This window comes from Sorex araneus, chromosome X (genome assembly GCF_027595985.1).
Source record: "Sorex araneus isolate mSorAra2 chromosome X, mSorAra2.pri, whole genome shotgun sequence".
Lineage (NCBI taxonomy): Eukaryota > Metazoa > Chordata > Mammalia > Eulipotyphla > Soricidae > Sorex > Sorex araneus.
Genome location: NC_073313.1, coordinates 111,799,016 through 111,806,064, shown reverse-complemented (window position 1 = coordinate 111,806,064; position 7,049 = coordinate 111,799,016). Strand labels below are relative to the sequence as shown.

The window sequence follows — 7,049 nt, the reverse complement described above, 5'->3', positions numbered from 1 at the left end:
GTGAACCAAAGTAAAAGAAAAAGACAAAAAGTTGATTTCCAGAAGATCAGGAAATTTCATAAGTACAAGAAAAGCGTCCACAGAAAGAGTACAGCCTGTGGGGTGTTTGCTTTTCATATGACCTATCAGGTTTAATTCCTGAACATAAATAGTCCCCGATATCTTCAGCCTACTTCTCCCTCTGGGAGAAACTGGCAGTCTTCTGAGAGTTTCCTGCCCACATGGGATAGCTTTGCAAGCTTCCCATGGTGTATTTATATGCAAAATCCAGTAACAAGCTGGATCTCATTCCCCTGACCCTGAAGAGCCCCGAGTGCAACATCGTTGGGAGAGCCAAGTCCAGATGGACTTCTAAGATCTCAGGGAAAGGACGAAATGAGTTGTTACTGGGCCCGCCCGAGAAATTGGTGATGAACGGGCTATCGTGATCGTGATTGTGATATAGTTCCCTGGAACACAAAGAGTGTTCCTGGTGCAAGCAGACGCCAGTGGGCTACACTAGCGCACGACATGACAAATGGAGATGTTACTGGCACCCCCTCAAGCAAATCAATGAACAATGAGATGACAAGTGATACAAGTGATATAGTCCCCTGAGCCCTGCAGGAGTTTTCCCTAAGTGCCAGAAGGAAGACCTGAGCACAGCTCGATGTGGGTGGGAATTTGCCCACAAAGACAAAGACAGGCCTTAAAATCTGGGCAGTATCCTGGAAAAAGCAAGCTTAGGTTAAGATCACATAGGAAATCTGCTGTTAAGGAGATTACATGCTTGTGCTCGCTTCGGCAGCACATATACTAAAATTGGAATGATACAGAGAAGATTAGCATGGCCCCTGTGCAAGGATGACACGCAAATTCGTGAAGCGTTCCATATTTTTAATATTTGATGCTGATTTCTTTTTCTAGCAGATTTTAAATTAACCAAAACTCTTATTAAAGAAATATGTACATACAAATGTATGTTGGAACAGGGCAGTCATCAATATTTTTGCATTTGGCTTTTGAATCAACCAAACTTAAATACAAACACCACCTTCTCGCCCCTGAATCTAAAGTTGCATATATCGCTGTACACACATTTGGAGCTATAATATCATTAAGTATGGCCTGCCAGTAAATTCCACTGTCCAAATCCCCATTTACAATAAAAACTATCAGTGTTTGTGAAAAAAAAGGAGATTACATGCTTAAGCAACAAATACTGTACTTGGGAGAGTCCATAGATTTATGGAGCTTGCAAAATAAAAAGTCTGGAAGGGTCTTGCCAAGAAAAACAGAGCATTGCCATAATCTCAAAGCTACTACTACATATCTTAGGAGTGCCATAGCTGTGCTAACAGCTATCCTTTGTTCTGTATACTACCTCATAAGGAATGGCATAAATGATGGGACTGAACAGGTAATGAGGCTGCTTTCTTAATAAAAAGGCAAGAGAGTCTTTTGTTTGCTGCTGTTGAGGTTAGTTTGCCACCTGGACAAACAACTATATCTGCCTCATTCTCTGAGAGTCACTACTCAACAAAGCTGAAGGTACCAGTTCCACCAGTTTAGTAATTGCGACCCTCCACAGCTGTGGCACCCAAAACAAAACAAACAAACAAAAAAAAAACAAAAAGAAGGACAGGCAAAGTCAAACTATGAGTCTTGCAATTTTCTGACCAGGTACAGTATACTGAACAAAAATAGACAAGCGATTCTCATACAGTAGGGCAACCATGAGCTGCATTTTCTGATGCATACATGGTACAATGTAAATTGCCTCAGGTAATGTTCAAGTCTATATTGACACAATTGCTTTTGTGGGGGTTGATTAGGGGAGGCTGGGCATTGGGCCACACAGGGCAGTGTTTTCTGGTTCTTCACTCAGGGTCTCTCCAGGCAATCTTGGTGGACCATATGGGGTGCCAGGGATCTAACACTGGTCAGCTGCATGTAAGCTAAGTGCTCTAACCACTGTTCTATCACTCTTGATCCCATAAGCATCTTTTTTGCATTTTTAATGGAAAGAAAACAAAGATAAAATAGGTCCAATTCCTCCTTGTTTTAGGAATATCTTCAATGTCTACATCATTCCCCATGAAAGGAATTTTTATCATACCAAAAATTATTTTTCCTAAAGAAATCCAAATTACAGTATATAAGAATGATATCCATAGATTCTTGCAGCCCAGAATGGCAAAAGCATTTAAAGAAACTATTCCTATGTATTCATTCATAGATTTAAAAAGTGTGAATCAGATAAGTCATATTACAAGCCACAATGCAAATTTTAAAATGTTTTTGATAAGTTTTTATACAAATGCAATGTATTAAGTTATTATTTTTTGCAATAAAATTTTCCAAAATCCCAAATATTTAGTATAGATGTCAAAATAACAATTGATTTCAAACTAGAACCTGTTATAAGACAATTTTGAAATATGTGCTTAAAATAGCCTTTTGTGGCTTCAAGAAAAGAGCTGCCTTGGATTTAAAGATTACTTAAGAGGAACTAATATCTCCTATCCAGAACTATATTTTATGTGGTGTCTTTGTCTGCTTTTGAGCCCACAGCAAACATTATAATCAATGGCCAAAAAATAAAACCTTCCCTTCATAATCAGGCAAAAGGTAAGGTTGCCCACTCTCACTACTTTTATTTAAGATAGTACTGGAAGTAGTTTCATAGGAATTAGGAAAGAAAAAGATAGCAAGAGGTTCCAGATAAAAAGGAAGAAATCAAATTCTACTATTTGCGGATGACACGATACTATATTGAGTACATCCAAATGATTTTACAAAATATCCTAAAAAACAATGGATTAATATAGCAAAAGTTCCTAGAAAAAATGAATTTATATAGTTAAGTGGCAGGCTACCAAAACTAATATGCAAAGTCCATGGCTTTGGGCAGATTATCATACTGAGGGAAATGAATCAGAGGGAGAGAAACAAACATAGAATTATACTCATTTATGGGATATAATGCAAATCATTCTTTAAAACTATAGTATGTGAATAATACCCAAAGAAAGTAGAAACAGGGCCAGGGTACTGTTCCACGATAAAAAACTTTCAAAAGGGGAATGTATTTAGGACAGAAAATGAACAACTATGACAATGATAGTTGAAAATGATCAGTCTGGACAAAAACTGAGGCTTGAAAGGAGGTGAAGTTATGTGCTTAATACCTTTTAAGTAACAGTATTGCAAACCACAGTGTTGTAAACCTTAGTACCTAAAAGGAGTGAGAGAAGGGAACTGAGAAAGAGAAAGAAGAAAATTGTCTGTCACAGTCAGGCTTCTTGTGTTCAGAAAAGGGGTAGATAACTTGAAAACTGGAGACAGGAAATGTGTTGAAACATTTTGTGACTGAATCATAATCATAAACAACCTTGTAACTATGTATATCACTGTGATTCAAGTAATTTTAAATTAAAGGCCCATGCCTTTCCTATATTATAATGAAAGAGGAAAAACGATATAAAACATAATACCTAATTCACAATTGTGCCTCAGAAAATCAAGTACCTCAGAAAAACAATTTAACTAAAGAGGTAAAAGGTCTATACAAAGAAAACTACAAAATACTACTTCAAGAAATAAGAGAGGACAAAAGGAAATGAAAGCACAATCCTTGCTCATCAACAGAGAAAATTAAGTTGACAGTAAATCCCAATGCTCTGTACAGATTTAATATAGTCCCTATAAGGATACCATGTCATTTTTCAAACAAATAGATCAAACTCAGAAGAAACTCATATGGAACTTCAGCACTCCCCAAATAGGAAAAGTAATCATTGGAAAAACATATGAGACATAACTTCCCCTAACTTCACACTGTATTGCAAATCTGTAGTGACTAAAACAGCATAGTCTTGGAAAAAACTCCCTCTGGTCATTGAAATACAATTGAATATTTTGAGACAGATCCACAATTATACAATCGGTTAATCTTTATTAAAGGAACTCAATATGAATGTAGCAAGGAAAGTCTCTTCAACAAGTGACACTGTGAAAACTGGTCAGCTACATAAAAAAAAGAACTCAAGAGGTATCTCTTTCTAATTACATGCATAAAAAGTCAATCAAAATTGATTAAAAACCTTACTATCAGACCTGAATCCATAAAGCACATAAAGGAAAAATTAGGCAGAGCTCTCCATGGCATTGAAGCTAAAAGAGTCTTCATGGATGAAACACTACTTCATGGACAATGAAGTGGAATAAAAGATAAACAAATGATACAAAATTAAAGTAAGAAGCTTCTAAACCTGAATAGAAACAATGAATAGGACACAAAGACAATCCACTAAATAGGAGAAATTATTTATCCGACATTAATCTCATAAGAGTTTAATATCCAAGACATATAAGGCACTGCTAGAAATTTATGAGAAAAAATATCCAATGCGAAGAAATATGGAGAGAAGACATGAACAGGAACTTCCTCTAAGAAGAAATTCAAGTGGCAAAAAGACCAACAAAAGAAGAAAACTCTATATCACTAATCATCAGGGAGATGCAAGTTGAAACAACGAAATTTCATCTCAAGCCAAAGAAAGTGGCACACATCAAAAATAATGAGAACAACCAGTGCTGGTGCAGATGCAGAGACAATAGGACTCTGATTCCTTATTGGTGGAAGTATCCATTGGCCCACCCTTTCTGAAAAATAACATGAACATTCCTCAAAAAAACTTGAAATTGAGCTTCCATATGACAGTCCAGAAATCTGCACTCCTACCTTCATTGCTGCACTATTCACAATGACCAGAATCTGTCAAAAAAAAACAAACACCATGTTTCCAAGAACGGAACAGTGAATTAAGAAACTACTGTACATCTACACAATGAAATGCTATGCAGCCATTAGGAAATATGAAGTCAGGAAATTTGCTTATACATGGATGGACATGGATCCTATGCTGAGTTAATTGAATCAGAGGGAGAGGGAAAAACAGTGTGATTGCACTCATTTGCAAGATATAAAAAACACGATATGAGAGTAATACCCAAGGACAGTAGAAATAGGAGTCACGCAAACTGCTCAATGATAGGAAGCTTGCCACAAGGGAGGAGGAGTGCAGTTAGGACAGAGAGAAGAGACCACTATGATAATGATAGTTGCAAATGATTGCTCTGAACAAGAGTTGAGGGCTGGAAGGAGGTAAAGTCAAAAGTATGATACCCTTTCAAAACAGTATTGCAAATCACAGTCCTGGAAAGGAAAAAATTTTAAAGATTAAAAAAGTGTCATAGAGACAGAGGAAGGGTGGGGTGGGTGGGAGGGAAACTGTAGACATTGGTAGTAGGAAATGTAATGGATGTTGAAACACTGTGTGACTTAAACTCAATCATTAACAACTTTGTAACTTTGAATCTCAAGATGATTCAATAAAAATGTTTAAAAAACAGAATTTCAATGAGATGGCACACATCAAACGCCATGACTTATAATTTGTCATTTAATAAACACAGCTCTTTTGCTTAATGGAAACAACTACCCTGTGAGAGGTGTAAGATATCTTCAGATATGTATCCATATATGTTTCTGTATATATATGTATTCATATATATACACATATATACATACATAGAGAGAGAGAGGGAGAGAGAGAGAGACAGAGAAACAGAGAGAGAGAGAGAAACAGAGAGAGCCTGAGCCTGGAAAATGGAATAAAATCATCCATTGTATTTTTGTTATTTATGTGTGTTTGTGTGTGTGGTGTGCCTTGTCACTATTTCAGCCTAATTTACATTCATGAAAATAATTTATTATTTCTACCCCTAGCAATATTTGTGCAAACACAAAATATAAAGTGATTTATGTTCTTGAAAATATAAAATCATTATGTTTCTTCCTCTTGGAGCACTAAAAACCTGGCTCTTTCTTTGTTTTGTTTCGTTGTTGAGGGGGTGAACACACCTAGTCCTTTTCAAGGCTTACTACTGCCTTTACTCTCAGGAATCATTCTCGGTGGCATTTTGGATGGGGACCATATGGGGTGTAATGATCCAAACCTGGTTGACCCCCCTTGTAAGACAAATACCTTACCCACTGTGCTATGGCTCCAGTCCTCTTTACTCTTCTTTAAGGTCTTCTTTTAGTAAATGTTCAATTATTTTCTTATTAGATTTTAGTTTTATATGTTTCTATAGGACATTTTTCATTCAATGTAACTTTAATCATTCTCTGTTTTATTTTCTTGTTTACTTGTCTAGCTTTTCATATATAATGTAAATATCATGGGCTCTAAGAGTATATCTGTTTTTATCACTGTGATTATAACTATGTATGACTGAATAGAGCAATTTATTGGACATCCTCTGAATGCATTAGAGGACTGAGAAGGATGCTGTTGTTTGCTCAAGTTTATACATAATCTTTTACAATTTGAAAATGTTCCCTCTATAATGCCATCACTATTTCACAAAAAATTAATATTGTCCTGTCACTCTTTATTCTTAGATAAATCACATATAAAATAGCATCATTATAACACTTTTGTTTCCTTGAATTCTGGGGAAATTTTTATGATGACTTAAGTGTTCTGATTATGACTGGTTGAAAGAGATTATGCAAAATGCTGGGAAAAACACATGGTTGCAATATACAATGGTTACAATATCTAACAGTTTCCTTCCCATCCCCACTCCCATCACACACCCTCACCCTAGCCTGCCCCTGTGGTGGGAACTTTTCTCTCTGGCACTCTGTTTCTGTCTCTGTCTCTGTGTCTCTTACCTTCTGCACATTGTGGATTGTAATAAAGGTACTGAAAGTTTGTCATGAATATATCTTTACCTGCTTTTAATACTCATTTCTTGTCCAGAGTGATCATTTCCAACTATCATTATTATAGTGGTCCCTTCTCTATCATAACTGCCCTCCACCCTCCCATCCAGTTGTGGCATGCTATGGAACAGTCATCCTGGCCTTTAATTCTGCTGTCCATGGGAATTAGTCTCATATTACATTTTTAATGTATCATAGATGAGTGCAATCCTTCTAAGTCTGTCTCTGTTCTCGACCATTTCAGTCAGTGTGATACTCTCCATGTTCATCC

At 36.4% G+C, this 7,049-nt stretch overlaps 1 non-coding gene across 1 annotated transcript; it reads left to right on the top strand.

Moving 5' to 3' along the window:
• The first annotated feature begins 771 nt into the window (after nucleotides 1-771).
• LOC129400396 (U6 spliceosomal RNA) lies at nucleotides 772-878 on the top strand. The gene has a single exon (XR_008627639.1). It is a non-coding gene; the product is annotated as a U6 spliceosomal RNA (small nuclear RNA).
• The last annotated feature ends 6,171 nt before the right edge of the window (nucleotides 879-7,049 follow it).